This window comes from Schistocerca americana, unplaced genomic scaffold, assembly GCF_021461395.2.
Source record: "Schistocerca americana isolate TAMUIC-IGC-003095 unplaced genomic scaffold, iqSchAmer2.1 HiC_scaffold_369, whole genome shotgun sequence".
Lineage (NCBI taxonomy): Eukaryota > Metazoa > Arthropoda > Insecta > Orthoptera > Acrididae > Schistocerca > Schistocerca americana.
In genome coordinates this window covers 50,823-66,143 of record NW_025726092.1, presented here as the reverse complement: position 1 = coordinate 66,143, position 15,321 = coordinate 50,823, and the positions used below count along the sequence as shown (strand labels likewise).

The 15,321-nt window shown below is 52.7% G+C and overlaps 34 non-coding genes across 34 annotated transcripts; 6 read left to right on the top strand and 28 right to left on the bottom strand.

The window, feature by feature from the left end:
* Positions 1-116: 116 nt before the first annotated feature.
* Trnas-aga lies at positions 117-198 on the bottom strand. The gene has a single exon. It is a non-coding gene; the product is annotated as a tRNA-Ser (tRNA).
* Positions 199-337: 139 nt separating this feature from the next.
* On the bottom strand, positions 338-410 carry Trnak-uuu. Its single transcript has one exon. It is a non-coding gene; the product is annotated as a tRNA-Lys (tRNA).
* Positions 411-706: 296 nt separating this feature from the next.
* Positions 707-778, bottom strand: Trnae-uuc. The gene has a single exon. It is a non-coding gene; the product is annotated as a tRNA-Glu (tRNA).
* Positions 779-1,086: 308 nt separating this feature from the next.
* On the bottom strand, positions 1,087-1,159 carry Trnam-cau. The gene has a single exon. It is a non-coding gene; the product is annotated as a tRNA-Met (tRNA).
* Positions 1,160-2,138: 979 nt separating this feature from the next.
* Trnag-ucc lies at positions 2,139-2,210 on the top strand. Its single transcript has one exon. It is a non-coding gene; the product is annotated as a tRNA-Gly (tRNA).
* A 266-nt stretch (positions 2,211-2,476) lies between these two features.
* Trnas-aga lies at positions 2,477-2,558 on the bottom strand. The gene has a single exon. It is a non-coding gene; the product is annotated as a tRNA-Ser (tRNA).
* Positions 2,559-2,697: 139 nt separating this feature from the next.
* On the bottom strand, positions 2,698-2,770 carry Trnak-uuu. Its single transcript has one exon. It is a non-coding gene; the product is annotated as a tRNA-Lys (tRNA).
* Positions 2,771-3,049: 279 nt separating this feature from the next.
* On the bottom strand, positions 3,050-3,121 carry Trnae-uuc. The gene has a single exon. It is a non-coding gene; the product is annotated as a tRNA-Glu (tRNA).
* Positions 3,122-3,443: 322 nt separating this feature from the next.
* Positions 3,444-3,516, bottom strand: Trnam-cau. Its single transcript has one exon. It is a non-coding gene; the product is annotated as a tRNA-Met (tRNA).
* Positions 3,517-4,497: 981 nt separating this feature from the next.
* Trnag-ucc lies at positions 4,498-4,569 on the top strand. Its single transcript has one exon. It is a non-coding gene; the product is annotated as a tRNA-Gly (tRNA).
* Positions 4,570-4,835: 266 nt separating this feature from the next.
* Trnas-aga lies at positions 4,836-4,917 on the bottom strand. Its single transcript has one exon. It is a non-coding gene; the product is annotated as a tRNA-Ser (tRNA).
* A 139-nt stretch (positions 4,918-5,056) lies between these two features.
* Positions 5,057-5,129, bottom strand: Trnak-uuu. The gene has a single exon. It is a non-coding gene; the product is annotated as a tRNA-Lys (tRNA).
* A 296-nt stretch (positions 5,130-5,425) lies between these two features.
* On the bottom strand, positions 5,426-5,497 carry Trnae-uuc. The gene has a single exon. It is a non-coding gene; the product is annotated as a tRNA-Glu (tRNA).
* A 308-nt stretch (positions 5,498-5,805) lies between these two features.
* On the bottom strand, positions 5,806-5,878 carry Trnam-cau. The gene has a single exon. It is a non-coding gene; the product is annotated as a tRNA-Met (tRNA).
* Positions 5,879-6,857: 979 nt separating this feature from the next.
* Trnag-ucc lies at positions 6,858-6,929 on the top strand. Its single transcript has one exon. It is a non-coding gene; the product is annotated as a tRNA-Gly (tRNA).
* A 266-nt stretch (positions 6,930-7,195) lies between these two features.
* Trnas-aga lies at positions 7,196-7,277 on the bottom strand. The gene has a single exon. It is a non-coding gene; the product is annotated as a tRNA-Ser (tRNA).
* Positions 7,278-7,416: 139 nt separating this feature from the next.
* On the bottom strand, positions 7,417-7,489 carry Trnak-uuu. The gene has a single exon. It is a non-coding gene; the product is annotated as a tRNA-Lys (tRNA).
* Positions 7,490-7,768: 279 nt separating this feature from the next.
* Trnae-uuc lies at positions 7,769-7,840 on the bottom strand. Its single transcript has one exon. It is a non-coding gene; the product is annotated as a tRNA-Glu (tRNA).
* A 322-nt stretch (positions 7,841-8,162) lies between these two features.
* Trnam-cau lies at positions 8,163-8,235 on the bottom strand. Its single transcript has one exon. It is a non-coding gene; the product is annotated as a tRNA-Met (tRNA).
* Positions 8,236-9,216: 981 nt separating this feature from the next.
* Trnag-ucc lies at positions 9,217-9,288 on the top strand. The gene has a single exon. It is a non-coding gene; the product is annotated as a tRNA-Gly (tRNA).
* A 256-nt stretch (positions 9,289-9,544) lies between these two features.
* Positions 9,545-9,626, bottom strand: Trnas-aga. Its single transcript has one exon. It is a non-coding gene; the product is annotated as a tRNA-Ser (tRNA).
* A 139-nt stretch (positions 9,627-9,765) lies between these two features.
* On the bottom strand, positions 9,766-9,838 carry Trnak-uuu. The gene has a single exon. It is a non-coding gene; the product is annotated as a tRNA-Lys (tRNA).
* Positions 9,839-10,134: 296 nt separating this feature from the next.
* Positions 10,135-10,206, bottom strand: Trnae-uuc. Its single transcript has one exon. It is a non-coding gene; the product is annotated as a tRNA-Glu (tRNA).
* Positions 10,207-10,514: 308 nt separating this feature from the next.
* On the bottom strand, positions 10,515-10,587 carry Trnam-cau. Its single transcript has one exon. It is a non-coding gene; the product is annotated as a tRNA-Met (tRNA).
* A 981-nt stretch (positions 10,588-11,568) lies between these two features.
* Positions 11,569-11,640, top strand: Trnag-ucc. Its single transcript has one exon. It is a non-coding gene; the product is annotated as a tRNA-Gly (tRNA).
* Positions 11,641-11,906: 266 nt separating this feature from the next.
* Trnas-aga lies at positions 11,907-11,988 on the bottom strand. The gene has a single exon. It is a non-coding gene; the product is annotated as a tRNA-Ser (tRNA).
* A 139-nt stretch (positions 11,989-12,127) lies between these two features.
* Positions 12,128-12,200, bottom strand: Trnak-uuu. The gene has a single exon. It is a non-coding gene; the product is annotated as a tRNA-Lys (tRNA).
* Positions 12,201-12,496: 296 nt separating this feature from the next.
* Positions 12,497-12,568, bottom strand: Trnae-uuc. The gene has a single exon. It is a non-coding gene; the product is annotated as a tRNA-Glu (tRNA).
* Positions 12,569-12,876: 308 nt separating this feature from the next.
* Positions 12,877-12,949, bottom strand: Trnam-cau. Its single transcript has one exon. It is a non-coding gene; the product is annotated as a tRNA-Met (tRNA).
* A 979-nt stretch (positions 12,950-13,928) lies between these two features.
* Positions 13,929-14,000, top strand: Trnag-ucc. Its single transcript has one exon. It is a non-coding gene; the product is annotated as a tRNA-Gly (tRNA).
* Positions 14,001-14,266: 266 nt separating this feature from the next.
* On the bottom strand, positions 14,267-14,348 carry Trnas-aga. The gene has a single exon. It is a non-coding gene; the product is annotated as a tRNA-Ser (tRNA).
* Positions 14,349-14,487: 139 nt separating this feature from the next.
* Trnak-uuu lies at positions 14,488-14,560 on the bottom strand. Its single transcript has one exon. It is a non-coding gene; the product is annotated as a tRNA-Lys (tRNA).
* Positions 14,561-14,839: 279 nt separating this feature from the next.
* Positions 14,840-14,911, bottom strand: Trnae-uuc. The gene has a single exon. It is a non-coding gene; the product is annotated as a tRNA-Glu (tRNA).
* A 322-nt stretch (positions 14,912-15,233) lies between these two features.
* Trnam-cau lies at positions 15,234-15,306 on the bottom strand. The gene has a single exon. It is a non-coding gene; the product is annotated as a tRNA-Met (tRNA).
* Between the last annotated feature and the right edge of the window lie 15 nt (positions 15,307-15,321).

The window sequence follows — 15,321 nt, the reverse complement described above, 5'->3', positions numbered from 1 at the left end:
CCCTTATCAAAAGGACAGGCACTATAAACGGCTGAGAGAGGCGAGGTGTGGAGAGGTACCAAAACGACAGGCAATCTGCGAAATTTTCTGCTCGTTGTTCTTAAAGAAAAAACCGACGCAGTCGGTAGGACTCGAAGCTACGCTCCCAGAGGGAATCTGATTTCTAGTCAGACGCCTTAACCACTCGGCCACGACTGCTCGTAACTGAAGCTTCCCTGGAATCGTGAAGAATCCAACCGGTCTGCGCAGACTGTTGACAGGAAACGAACTCCGTGTACTGATTACGGCAGGGTTACCATCGCTACGAGACGAGCCATTACGGAAACGTTAAAATCTTCGCCCGGACAGGGACTTGAACCCTGGACCCTTAGGTTAAAAGCCTAATGCTCTACCGACTGAGCTATCCGGGCTCACGCTCCTTGTGGATGGAGCGGCTGCAAGCAATGTAAATAACTGGAACGCGTGTGTAGGCGTACTACGGTAATTTCTGGCTTCTGGCGCAACTGGCGACTTCACCGACTTCCCACTGACGCTGGTAGCAGCCCAACAGCGGACCAGAGCCTCTTCTCCCTTTATTCCGGTGCCGACAGTAATTGCATCATGTGCCTGTTTTCCCCGATTACGTTCGGTCGAAGCTTCGCAAGGTGGGCGACAAACGACAGTTCGAAGGCCAAAACGTGGAGCGTTGTGTGCGCAAAAACTTCCGTTCCGGTACCGGAAATCGAACCCGGGCCTCCTGGGTGAAAGCCAGGTATCCTAGCCACTAGACCACACCGGAGTTGCTCGATAAGCGTGAGGTTTTCTCCGTCTCCTCTCGTATTTCGTGCTGAATCTGGACTCAGTGCAGTTCTCCGTTTGCGAGCATATTTGCGCCTACAGACTGGCATGGCGCACAGCTCGAAATTGACTATTCATTATTTTACTCCTAACAAGGGAAGAGAAAGATCAAAGTTGTACGTTGTCATAATTGGAAATAAACATATTGACGCTGGGGCGTAGACTCCTTGTGGATAACGAACGACAATTAAGTTCGTTCCCTAGCAACAGCAACGCCGTTAATTCAGCCATGATGTACAGCAAATTAAATGCCCCGGGTGAGGATCGAACTCACGACCTTAAGATTATGAGACTTACGCGCTACCTACTGCGCTACCGAGGCACGTTGCAAGTAATGTTACAGGAAACTTGGTAAGTCTCTCATATTAGAGATAGACAGTTTGCGCTTTCTCAAGAATCTGTTGTGTTGCTACACGTGCTTTCCCTACTTGCTAGATTAAACTGCTGCCGCAGCTTTTTCAACGGAACGCAGCACTGCCCGAGGTTACAGTACATCGCCCTTGCGGCACCTGAACACAGCGGCCTGTTGGGCCAGGCCGTCGTCAGAGTTCAGAAATAGCACGCGACCGTTCAAGTACGGTCTATTGCGTGCTGCGTGTATGGTTCTTCTCACAGCGAATCTTGCTATGCATTCCTGAGGCTGACGCAGCTCAGGCGAGGAATCGGCGCGGCAGCATTATAGCGAGAACAGCAGAACGATGCATCGGCCGGGATTCGAACCCGTGCCGTCCGCATGCTAAGCGAGCATTCACCAATTTTTTTTTTTTTTGTTCTCATTTCTTTCGTTGCATTTGTTGGGGGCGGACGTCCGATGGCGCCCGTTCATGTTCATCGTTGACTCGGTCTTTTATTACAGAGGGCAGATAACTCTCAGACCGAACACGCTGAGCTATCGTGCCGGCAAGCCTTAAGATTATGAGACTTACGCGCTGCCTACTGCACTACTGAGGCACATGCCATTGAACCACCGATGCTCGACAAGCTGCCCGTGCTTCCCGAGTACTTTTCTGCAGGGGAAAGTGGGATTGCCACCCAGCGACGTCGGATACAACCGAAAAAAGTGCTACACACGCGGAGTGCTCCACTACACTGCCTTAAAACGAATGCTCATCTCTATCGTGTGAGTAACCTTGCGGCCGCGGCGACTAGTCTTGCCCAAAGACGCAGCGTGCGTGGAGGCGCTACCCGAATGCGTGTGGATGCACCCTCCTACCTCGTAAAGCGCCTGCAGCTACTATCACCGTGGGCCGCTGCTGGCGGGCAGGAAGCCGACACAGCGGGGCGTTGCGAGCAGCGCCTGTGCGGTGGTGGTGTAATGGTGAGCATAGTTGCCTTCCAAGCAGTTGATCCGGGTTCGATTCCCGGCCACCGCAAGTGGCGCCGGTTTTTTCGTATGAGTATGTGAGCCGCGTGCTGTTAAATGAAGGTTTTTTTCGTCGTAGTTCCACGCAGACCATCCTGTCGTATGTCCCGACTTGTCCCGACTTTGCTCGGCTGACGCGAAAGCTGACGCTTGGAATTCGCCCTTATCAAAAGGACAGGCACTATAAACGGCTGAGAGAGGCGAGGTGTGGAGAGGTACCAAAACGACAGGCAATCTGCGAAATTTTCTGCTCGTTGTTCTTAAAGAAAAAACCGACGCAGTCGGTAGGACTCGAAGCTACGCTCCCAGAGGGAATCTGATTTCTAGTCAGACGCCTTAACCACTCGGCCACGACTGCTCGTAACTGAAGCTTCCCTGGAATCGTGAAGAATCCAACCGGTCTGCGCAGACTGTTGACAGGAAACGAACTCCGTGCACTGATTACGACAGGGCTACCAGCGCTACGAGACGAGCCATTACGGAAGCGTTAAAATCTTCGCCCGGACAGGGACTCGAACCCTGGACCCTTAGGTTAAAAGCCTAATGCTCTACCGACTGAGCTATCCGGGCTCACACTTGTTGTGGGATGGAGCAGCTGCAGGCAATGTGAATAACTGGAACGCGTAATTGCTGGCTTCTGGCGCAACTGGCGACTTCACCGACTTGCCACTGACGCTGGTAGCAGCCCAACAGGGGACCAGTGCCTCTTCTCCCTTTATCCCGGTGCTGACAGTAATTGCATCTCGTGCCTGTTTTCCCCGATTACGCTCGGTTGAAGCTCCGGAAGGAGGGCGACAAACGAGGGTTGGAGGGCCAAAACATGGAGGGTCGTGTGCGCAAAAACTTCCCTTCCGGTACCGGGAATCGAACCCGGGCCTCCTGGGTGAAAGCCAGGTATCCTAGCCACTAGACCACACCGGATTTGCTCGTTAAGTGTCAGGTTAACTCCCTCTCCTCTGGCATTTCGCGCTGAATCCGGACTCAGTGGTGTTCTCTGTTTGCGAGCATATTTGCGCGTACAGACTGGCATGGCGCACAGCTCGAAACTGACTATTCATTGCTGTTTGCATCATATTTTACTCATAACAGGGGAGGAGAAAGGTCAAAGCTGTACCTTGCCATAGCTGGATGTAAACATTTTGACGCTGAGGCGTGGACTCCTTGTGGATAACAAACGACAATTCAGTTCGTTCCCTAGCAACAGCAACGCCGTTAATTCAGCCATGATGTACAGCAAATTAAATGCCCCAGGTGAGGATCGAACTCACGACCTTAAGATTATGAGACTTACGCGCTGCCCACTGCGCTACCGAGGCACGTTTGCGACCAACGTCCCAGGAAACTTGGTAAGTCTCGCATATTAGAGATAGACAGTTTGCGCTTTCTCAAGAATCTGTTGTGTTGCTACACGTGCTTTCCCTACTTGCTAGATTAAACTGCTGCCGCAGCTTTTTCAACGGAACGCAGCACTGCCCGAGGTTACAGTACATCGCCCTTGCGGCACCTGAACACAGCGGCCTGTTGGGCCAGGCCGTCGTCAGAGTTCAGAAATAGCACGCGACCGTTCAAGTACGGTCTATTGCGTGCTGCGTGTATGGTTCTTCTCACAGCGAATCTTGCTATGCATTCCTGAGGCTGACGCAGCTCAGGCGAGGAATCGGCGCGGCAGCATTATAGCGAGAACAGCAGAACGATGCATCGGCCGGGATTCGAACCCGTGCCGTCCGCATGCTAAGCGAGCATTCACCAATTTTTTTTTTTTTTTGTTCTCATTTCTTTCGTTGCATTTGTTGGGGGCGGACGTCCGATGGCGCCCGTTCATGTTCATCGTTGACTCGGTCTTTTATTACAGAGGGCAGATAACTCTCAGACCGAACACGCTGAGCTATCGTGCCGGCAAGCCTTAAGATTATGAGACTTACGCGCTGCCTACTGCACTACTGAGGCACATGCCATTGAACCACCGATGCTCGACAAGCTGCCCGTGCTTCCCGAGTACTTTTCTGCAGGGGAAAGTGGGATTGCCACCCAGCGACGTCGGATACAACCGAAAAAAGTGCTACACACGCGGAGTGCTCCACTACACTGCCTTAAAACGAATGCTCATCTCTATCGTGTGAGTAACCTTGCGGCCGCGGCGACTAGTCTTGCCCAAAGACGCAGCGTGCGTGGAGGCGCTACCCGAATGCGTGTGGATGCACCCTCCTACCTCGTAAAGCGCCTGCAGCTACTATCACCGTGGGCCGCTGCTGGCGGGCAGGAAGCCGACACAGCGGGGCGTTGCGAGCAGCGCCTGTGCGGTGGTGGTGTAATGGTGAGCATAGTTGCCTTCCAAGCAGTTGATCCGGGTTCGATTCCCGGCCACCGCAAGTGACGCCGGTTTTTTCGTATGAGTATGTGAGCCGCGTGCTGTTAAATGAAGGTTTTTTTCGTCGTAGTTCCACGCAGACCATCCTGTCGTATGTCCCGACTTGTCCCGACTTTGCTCGGCTGACGCGAAAGCTGACGCTTGGAATTCGCCCTTATCAAAAGGACAGGCACTATAAACGGCTGAGAGAGGCGAGGTGTGGAGAGGTACCAAAACGACAGGCAATCTGCGAAATTTTCTGCTCGTTGTTCTTAAAGAAAAAACCGACGCAGTCGGTAGGACTCGAAGCTACGCTCCCAGAGGGAATCTGATTTCTAGTCAGACGCCTTAACCACTCGGCCACGACTGCTCGTAACTGAAGCTTCCCTGGAATCGTGAAGAATCCAACCGGTCTGCGCAGACTGTTGACAGGAAACGAACTCCGTGTACTGATTACGGCAGGGTTACCATCGCTACGAGACGAGCCATTACGGAAACGTTAAAATCTTCGCCCGGACGGGGACTTGAACCCTGGACCCTTAGGTTAAAAGCCTAATGCTCTACCGACTGAGCTATCCGGGCTCACGCTCCTTGTGGATGGAGCGGCTGCAAGCAATGTAAATAACTGGAACGCGTGTGTAGGCGTACTACGGTAATTTCTGGCTTCTGGCGCAACTGGCGACTTCACCGACTTCCCACTGACGCTGGTAGCAGCCCAACAGCGGACCAGAGCCTCTTCTCCCTTTATTCCGGTGCCGACAGTAATTGCATCATGTGCCTGTTTTCCCCGATTACGTTCGGTCGAAGCTTCGCAAGGTGGGCGACAAACGACAGTTCGAAGGCCAAAACGTGGAGCGTTGTGTGCGCAAAAACTTCCGTTCCGGTACCGGAAATCGAACCCGGGCCTCCTGGGTGAAAGCCAGGTATCCTAGCCACTAGACCACACCGGAGTTGCTCGATAAGCGTGAGGTTTTCTCCGTCTCCTCTCGTATTTCGTGCTGAATCTGGACTCAGTGCAGTTCTCCGTTTGCGAGCATATTTGCGCCTACAGACTGGCATGGCGCACAGCTCGAAATTGACTATTCATTATTTTACTCCTAACAAGGGAAGAGAAAGATCAAAGTTGTACGTTGTCATAATTGGAAATAAACATATTGACGCTGGGGCGTAGACTCCTTGTGGATAACGAACGACAATTAAGTTCGTTCCCTAGCAACAGCAACGCCGTTAATTCAGCCATGATGTACAGCAAATTAAATGCCCCGGGTGAGGATCGAACTCACGACCTTAAGATTATGAGACTTACGCGCTACCTACTGCGCTACCGAGGCACGTTGCAAGTAATGTTACAGGAAACTTGGTAAGTCTCTCATATTAGAGATAGACAGTTTGCGCTTTCTCAAGAATCTGTTGTGTTGCTACACGTGCTTTCCCTACTTGCTAGATTAAACTGCTGCCGCAGCTTTTTCAACGGAACGCAGCACTGCCCGAGGTTACAGTACATCGCCCTTGCGGCACCTGAACACAGCGGCCTGTTGGGCCAGGCCGTCGTCAGAGTTCAGAAATAGCACGCGACCGTTCAAGTACGGTCTATTGCGTGCTGCGTGTATGGTTCTTCTCACAGCGAATCTTGCTATGCATTCCTGAGGCTGACGCAGCTCAGGCGAGGAATCGGCGCGGCAGCATTATAGCGAGAACAGCAGAACGATGCATCGGCCGGGATTCGAACCCGTGCCGTCCGCATGCTAAGCGAGCATTCACCAATTTTTTTTTTTTTTGTTCTCATTTCTTTCGTTGCATTTGTTGGGGGCGGACGTCCGATGGCGCCCGTTCATGTTCATCGTTGACTCGGTCTTTTATTACAGAGGGCAGATAACTCTCAGACCGAACACGCTGAGCTATCGTGCCGGCAAGCCTTAAGATTATGAGACTTACGCGCTGCCTACTGCACTACTGAGGCACATGCCATTGAACCACCGATGCTCGACAAGCTGCCCGTGCTTCCCGAGTACTTTTCTGCAGGGGAAAGTGGGATTGCCACCCAGCGACGTCGGATACAACCGAAAAAAGTGCTACACACGCGGAGTGCTCCACTACACTGCCTTAAAACGAATGCTCATCTCTATCGTGTGAGTAACCTTGCGGCCGCGGCGACTAGTCTTGCCCAAAGACGCAGCGTGCGTGGAGGCGCTACCCGAATGCGTGTGGATGCACCCTCCTACCTCGTAAAGCGCCTGCAGCTACTATCACCGTGGGCCGCTGCTGGCGGGCAGGAAGCCGACACAGCGGGGCGTTGCGAGCAGCGCCTGTGCGGTGGTGGTGTAATGGTGAGCATAGTTGCCTTCCAAGCAGTTGATCCGGGTTCGATTCCCGGCCACCGCAAGTGGCGCCGGTTTTTTCGTATGAGTATGTGAGCCGCGTGCTGTTAAATGAAGGTTTTTTTCGTCGTAGTTCCACGCAGACCATCCTGTCGTATGTCCCGACTTGTCCCGACTTTGCTCGGCTGACGCGAAAGCTGACGCTTGGAATTCGCCCTTATCAAAAGGACAGGCACTATAAACGGCTGAGAGAGGCGAGGTGTGGAGAGGTACCAAAACGACAGGCAATCTGCGAAATTTTCTGCTCGTTGTTCTTAAAGAAAAAACCGACGCAGTCGGTAGGACTCGAAGCTACGCTCCCAGAGGGAATCTGATTTCTAGTCAGACGCCTTAACCACTCGGCCACGACTGCTCGTAACTGAAGCTTCCCTGGAATCGTGAAGAATCCAACCGGTCTGCGCAGACTGTTGACAGGAAACGAACTCCGTGCACTGATTACGACAGGGCTACCAGCGCTACGAGACGAGCCATTACGGAAGCGTTAAAATCTTCGCCCGGACAGGGACTCGAACCCTGGACCCTTAGGTTAAAAGCCTAATGCTCTACCGACTGAGCTATCCGGGCTCACACTTGTTGTGGGATGGAGCAGCTGCAGGCAATGTGAATAACTGGAACGCGTAATTGCTGGCTTCTGGCGCAACTGGCGACTTCACCGACTTGCCACTGACGCTGGTAGCAGCCCAACAGGGGACCAGTGCCTCTTCTCCCTTTATCCCGGTGCTGACAGTAATTGCATCTCGTGCCTGTTTTCCCCGATTACGCTCGGTTGAAGCTCCGGAAGGAGGGCGACAAACGAGGGTTGGAGGGCCAAAACATGGAGGGTCGTGTGCGCAAAAACTTCCCTTCCGGTACCGGGAATCGAACCCGGGCCTCCTGGGTGAAAGCCAGGTATCCTAGCCACTAGACCACACCGGATTTGCTCGTTAAGTGTCAGGTTAACTCCCTCTCCTCTGGCATTTCGCGCTGAATCCGGACTCAGTGGTGTTCTCTGTTTGCGAGCATATTTGCGCGTACAGACTGGCATGGCGCACAGCTCGAAACTGACTATTCATTGCTGTTTGCATCATATTTTACTCATAACAGGGGAGGAGAAAGGTCAAAGCTGTACCTTGCCATAGCTGGATGTAAACATTTTGACGCTGAGGCGTGGACTCCTTGTGGATAACAAACGACAATTCAGTTCGTTCCCTAGCAACAGCAACGCCGTTAATTCAGCCATGATGTACAGCAAATTAAATGCCCCAGGTGAGGATCGAACTCACGACCTTAAGATTATGAGACTTACGCGCTGCCCACTGCGCTACCGAGGCACGTTTGCGACCAACGTCCCAGGAAACTTGGTAAGTCTCGCATATTAGAGATAGACAGTTTGCGCTTTCTCAAGAATCTGTTGTGTTGCTACACGTGCTTTCCCTACTTGCTAGATTAAACTGCTGCCGCAGCTTTTTCAACGGAACGCAGCACTGCCCGAGGTTACAGTACATCGCCCTTGCGGCACCTGAACACAGCGGCCTGTTGGGCCAGGCCGTCGTCAGAGTTCAGAAATAGCACGCGACCGTTCAAGTACGGTCTATTGCGTGCTGCGTGTATGGTTCTTCTCACAGCGAATCTTGCTATGCATTCCTGAGGCTGACGCAGCTCAGGCGAGGAATCGGCGCGGCAGCATTATAGCGAGAACAGCAGAACGATGCATCGGCCGGGATTCGAACCCGTGCCGTCCGCATGCTAAGCGAGCATTCACCAATTTTTTTTTTTTTTTGTTCTCATTTCTTTCGTTGCATTTGTTGGGGGCGGACGTCCGATGGCGCCCGTTCATGTTCATCGTTGACTCGGTCTTTTATTACAGAGGGCAGATAACTCTCAGACCGAACACGCTGAGCTATCGTGCCGGCAAGCCTTAAGATTATGAGACTTACGCGCTGCCTACTGCACTACTGAGGCACATGCCATTGAACCACCGATGCTCGACAAGCTGCCCGTGCTTCCCGAGTACTTTTCTGCAGGGGAAAGTGGGATTGCCACCCAGCGACGTCGGATACAACCGAAAAAAGTGCTACACACGCGGAGTGCTCCACTACACTGCCTTAAAACGAATGCTCATCTCTATCGTGTGAGTAACCTTGCGGCCGCGGCGACTAGTCTTGCCCAAAGACGCAGCGTGCGTGGAGGCGCTACCCGAATGCGTGTGGATGCACCCTCCTACCTCGTAAAGCGCCTGCAGCTACTATCACCGTGGGCCGCTGCTGGCGGGCAGGAAGCCGACACAGCGGGGCGTTGCGAGCAGCGCCTGTGCGGTGGTGGTGTAATGGTGAGCATAGTTGCCTTCCAAGCAGTTGATCCGGGTTCGATTCCCGGCCACCGCAAGTGACGCCGGTTTTTTCGTATGAGTATGTGAGCCGCGTGCTGTTAAATGAAGGTTTTTTTCGTCGTAGTTCCACGCAGACCATCCTGTCGTATGTCCCGACTTTGCTCGGCTGACGCGAAAGCTGACGCTTGGAATTCGCCCTTATCAAAAGGACAGGCACTATAAACGGCTGAGAGAGGCGAGGTGTGGAGAGGTACCAAAACGACAGGCAATCTGCGAAATTTTCTGCTCGTTGTTCTTAAAGAAAAAACCGACGCAGTCGGTAGGACTCGAAGCTACGCTCCCAGAGGGAATCTGATTTCTAGTCAGACGCCTTAACCACTCGGCCACGACTGCTCGTAACTGAAGCTTCCCTGGAATCGTGAAGAATCCAACCGGTCTGCGCAGACTGTTGACAGGAAACGAACTCCGTGTACTGATTACGGCAGGGTTACCATCGCTACGAGACGAGCCATTACGGAAACGTTAAAATCTTCGCCCGGACAGGGACTTGAACCCTGGACCCTTAGGTTAAAAGCCTAATGCTCTACCGACTGAGCTATCCGGGCTCACGCTCGTTGTGGATGGAGCGGCTGCAAGCAATGTAAATAACTGGAACGCGTGTGTAGGCGTACTACGGTAATTTCTGGCTTCTGGCGCAACTGGCGACTTCACCGACTTCCCACTGACGCTGGTAGCAGCCCAACAGCGGACCAGAGCCTCTTCTCCCTTTATTCCGGTGCCGACAGTAATTGCATCATGTGCCTGTTTTCCCCGATTACGTTCGGTCGAAGCTTCGCAAGGTGGGCGACAAACGACAGTTCGAAGGCCAAAACGTGGAGCGTTGTGTGCGCAAAAACTTCCGTTCCGGTACCGGAAATCGAACCCGGGCCTCCTGGGTGAAAGCCAGGTATCCTAGCCACTAGACCACACCGGAGTTGCTCGATAAGCGTGAGGTTTTCTCCGTCTCCTCTCGTATTTCGTGCTGAATCTGGACTCAGTGCAGTTCTCCGTTTGCGAGCATATTTGCGCCTACAGACTGGCATGGCGCACAGCTCGAAATTGACTATTCATTATTTTACTCCTAACAAGGGAAGAGAAAGATCAAAGTTGTACGTTGTCATAATTGGAAATAAACATATTGACGCTGGGGCGTAGACTCCTTGTGGATAACGAACGACAATTAAGTTCGTTCCCTAGCAACAGCAACGCCGTTAATTCAGCCATGATGTACAGCAAATTAAATGCCCCGGGTGAGGATCGAACTCACGACCTTAAGATTATGAGACTTACGCGCTACCTACTGCGCTACCGAGGCACGTTGCAAGTAATGTTACAGGAAACTTGGTAAGTCTCTCATATTAGAGATAGACAGTTTGCGCTTTCTCAAGAATCTGTTGTGTTGCTACACGTGCTTTCCCTACTTGCTAGATTAAACTGCTGCCGCAGCTTTTTCAACGGAACGCAGCACTGCCCGAGGTTACAGTACATCGCCCTTGCGGCACCTGAACACAGCGGCCTGTTGGGCCAGGCCGTCGTCAGAGTTCAGAAATAGCACGCGACCGTTCAAGTACGGTCTATTGCGTGCTGCGTGTATGGTTCTTCTCACAGCGAATCTTGCTATGCATTCCTGAGGCTGACGCAGCTCAGGCGAGGAATCGGCGCGGCAGCATTATAGCGAGAACAGCAGAACGATGCATCGGCCGGGATTCGAACCCGTGCCGTCCGCATGCTAAGCAAGCATTCACCAATTTTTTTTTTTTTTTTGTTCTCATTTCTTTCGTTGCATTTGTTGGGGGCGGACGTCCGATGGCGCCCGTTCATGTTCATCGTTGACTCGGTCTTTTATTACAGAGGGCAGATAACTCTCAGACCGAACACGCTGAGCTATCGTGCCGGCAAGCCTTAAGATTATGAGACTTACGCGCTGCCTACTGCACTACTGAGGCACATGCCATTGAACCACCGATGCTCGACAAGCTGCCCGTGCTTCCCGAGTACTTTTCTGCAGGGGAAAGTGGGATTGCCACCCAGCGACGTCGGATACAACCGAAAAAAGTGCTACACACGCGGAGTGCTCCACTACACTGCCTTAAAACGAATGCTCATCTCTATCGTGTGAGTAACCTTGCGGCCGCGGCGACTAGTCTTGCCCAAAGACGCAGCGTGCGTGGAGGCGCTACCCGAATGCGTGTGGATGCACCCTCCTACCTCGTAAAGCGCCTGCAGCTACTATCACCGTGGGCCGCTGCTGGCGGGCAGGAAGCCGACACAGCGGGGCGTTGCGAGCAGCGCCTGTGCGGTGGTGGTGTAATGGTGAACATAGTTGCCTTCCAAGCAGTTGATCCGGGTTCGATTCCCGGCCACCGCAAGTGGCGCCGGTTTTTTCGTATGAGTATGTGAGCCGCGTGCTGTTAAATGAAGGTTTTTTTCGTCGTAGTTCCACGCAGACCATCCTGTCGTATGTCCCGACTTGTCCCGACTTTGCTCGGCTGACGCGAAAGCTGACGCTTGGAATTCGCCCTTATCAAAAGGACAGGCACTATAAACGGCTGAGAGAGGCGAGGTGTGGAGAGGTACCAAAACGACAGGCAATCTGCGAAATTTTCTGCTCGTTGTTCTTAAAGAAAAAACCGACGCAGTCGGTAGGACTCGAAGCTACGCTCCCAGAGGGAATCTGATTTCTAGTCAGACGCCTTAACCACTCGGCCACGACTGCTCGTAACTGAAGCTTCCCTGGAATCGTGAAGAATCCAACCGGTCTGCGCAGACTGTTGACAGGAAACGAACTCCGTGTACTGATTACGGCAGGGTTACCATCGCTACGAGACGAGCCATTACGGAAACGTTAAAATCTTCGCCCGGACGGGGACTTGAACCCTGGACCCTTAGGTTAAAAGCCTAATGCTCTACCGACTGAGCTATCCGGGCTCACGCTCCTTGTGGATGGAGCGGCTGCAAGCAATGTAAATAACTGGAACGCGTGTGTAGGCGTACTACGGTAATTTCTGGCTTCTGGCGCAACTGGCGACTTCACCGACTTCCCACTGACGCTGGTAGCAGCCCAACAGCGGACCAGAGCCTCTTCTCCCTTTATTCCGGTGCCGACAGTAATTGCATCATGTGCCTGTTTTCCCCGATTACGTTCGGTCGAAGCTTCGCAAGGTGGGCGACAAACGACAGTTCGAAGGCCAAAACGTGGAGCGTTGTGTGCGCAAAAACTTCCGTTCCGGTACCGGAAATCGAACCCGGGCCTCCTGGGTGAAAGCCAGGTATCCTAGCCACTAGACCACACCGGAGTTGCTCGATAAGCGTGAGGTTTTCTCCGTCTCCTCTCGTATTTCGTGCTGAATCTGGACTCAGTGCAGTTCTCCGTTTGCGAGCATATTTGCGCCTACAGACTGGCATGGCGCACAGCTCGAAATTGACTATTCATTATTTTACTCCTAACAAGGGAAGAGAAAGATCAAAGTTGTACGTTGTCATAATTGGAAATAAACATATTGACGCTGGGGCGTAGACTCCTTGTGGATAACGAACGACAATTAAGTTCGTTCCCTAGCAACAGCAACGCCGTTAATTCAGCCATGATGTACAGCAAATTAAATGCCCCGGGTGAGGATCGAACTCACGACCTTAAGATTATGAGACTTACGCGCTACCTACTGCGCTACCGAGGCACGTTGCAAGTAATGTTACAGGAAACTTGGTAAGTCTCTCATATTAGAGATAGACAGTTTGCGCTTTCTCAAGAATCTGTTGTGTTGCTACACGTGCTTTCCCTACTTGCTAGATTAAACTGCTGCCGCAGCTTTTTCAACGGAACGCAGCACTGCCCGAGGTTACAGTACATCGCCCTTGCGGCACCTGAACACAGCGGCCTGTTGGGCCAGGCCGTCGTCAGAGTTCAGAAATAGCACGCGACCGTTCAAGTACGGTCTATTGCGTGCTGCGTGTATGGTTCTTCTCACAGCGAATCTTGCTATGCATTCCTGAGGCTGACGCAGCTCAGGCGAGGAATCGGCGCGGCAGCATTATAGCGAGAACAGCAGAACGATGCATCGGCCGGGATTCGAACCCGTGCCGTCCGCATGCTAAGCGAGCATTCACCAATTTTTTTTTTTTTTGTTCTCATTTCTTTCGTTGCATTTGTTGGGGGCGGACGTCCGATGGCGCCCGTTCATGTTCATCGTTGACTCGGTCTTTTATTACAGAGGGCAGATAACTCTCAGACCGAACACGCTGAGCTATCGTGCCGGCAAGCCTTAAGATTATGAGACTTACGCGCTGCCTACTGCACTACTGAGGCACATGCCATTGAACCACCGATGCTCGACAAGCTGCCCGTGCTTCCCGAGTACTTTTCTGCAGGGGAAAGTGGGATTGCCACCCAGCGACGTCGGATACAACCGAAAAAAGTGCTACACACGCGGAGTGCTCCACTACACTGCCTTAAAACGAATGCTCATCTCTATCGTGTGAGTAACCTTGCGGCCGCGGCGACTAGTCTTGCCCAAAGACGCAGCGTGCGTGGAGGCGCTACCCGAATGCGTGTGGATGCACCCTCCTACCTCGTAAAGCGCCTGCAGCTACTATCACCGTGGGCCGCTGCTGGCGGGCAGGAAGCCGACACAGCGGGGCGTTGCGAGCAGCGCCTGTGCGGTGGTGGTGTAATGGTGAGCATAGTTGCCTTCCAAGCAGTTGATCCGGGTTCGATTCCCGGCCACCGCAAGTGGCGCCGGTTTTTTCGTATGAGTATGTGAGCCGCGTGCTGTTAAATGAAGGTTTTTTTCGTCGTAGTTCCACGCAGACCATCCTGTCGTATGTCCCGACTTGTCCCGACTTTGCTCGGCTGACGCGAAAGCTGACGCTTGGAATTCGCCCTTATCAAAAGGACAGGCACTATAAACGGCTGAGAGAGGCGAGGTGTGGAGAGGTACCAAAACGACAGGCAATCTGCGAAATTTTCTGCTCGTTGTTCTTAAAGAAAAAACCGACGCAGTCGGTAGGACTCGAAGCTACGCTCCCAGAGGGAATCTGATTTCTAGTCAGACGCCTTAACCACTCGGCCACGACTGCTCGTAACTGAAGCTTCCCTGGAATCGTGAAGAATCCAACCGGTCTGCGCAGACTGTTGACAGGAAACGAACTCCGTGCACTGATTACGACAGGGCTACCAGCGCTACGAGACGAGCCATTACGGAAGCGTTAAAATCTTCGCCCGGACAGGGACTCGAACCCTGGACCCTTAGGTTAAAAGCCTAATGCTCTACCGACTGAGCTATCCGGGCTCACACTTGTTGTGGGATGGAGCAGCTGCAGGCAATGTGAATAACTGGAACGCGTAATTGCTGGCTTCTGGCGCAACTGGCGACTTCACCGACTTGCCACTGACGCTGGTAGCAGCCCAACAGGGGACCAGTGCCTCTTCTCCCTTTATCCCGGTGCTGACAGTAATTGCATCTCGTGCCTGTTTTCCCCGATTACGCTCGGTTGAAGCTCCGGAAGGAGGGCGACAAACGAGGGTTGGAGGGCCAAAACATGGAGGGTCGTGTGCGCAAAAACTTCCCTTCCGGTACCGGGAATCGAACCCGGGCCTCCTGGGTGAAAGCCAGGTATCCTAGCCACTAGACCACACCGGATTTGCTCGTTAAGTGTCAGGTTAACTCCCTCTCCTCTGGCATTTCGCGCTGAATCCGGACTCAGTGGTGTTCTCTGTTTGCGAGCATATTTGCGCGTACAGACTGGCATGGCGCACAGCTCGAAACTGACTATTCATTGCTGTTTGCATCATATTTTACTCATAACAGGGGAGGAGAAAGGTCAAAGCTGTACCTTGCCATAGCTGGATGTAAACATTTTGACGCTGAGGCGTGGACTCCTTGTGGATAACAAACGACAATTCAGTTCGTTCCCTAGCAACAGCAACGCCGTTAATTCAGCCATGATGTACAGCAAATTAAATGCCCCAGGTGAGGATCGAACTCACGACCTTAAGATTATGAGACTTACGCGCTGCCCACTGCGCTACCGAGGCACGTTTGCGACCAAC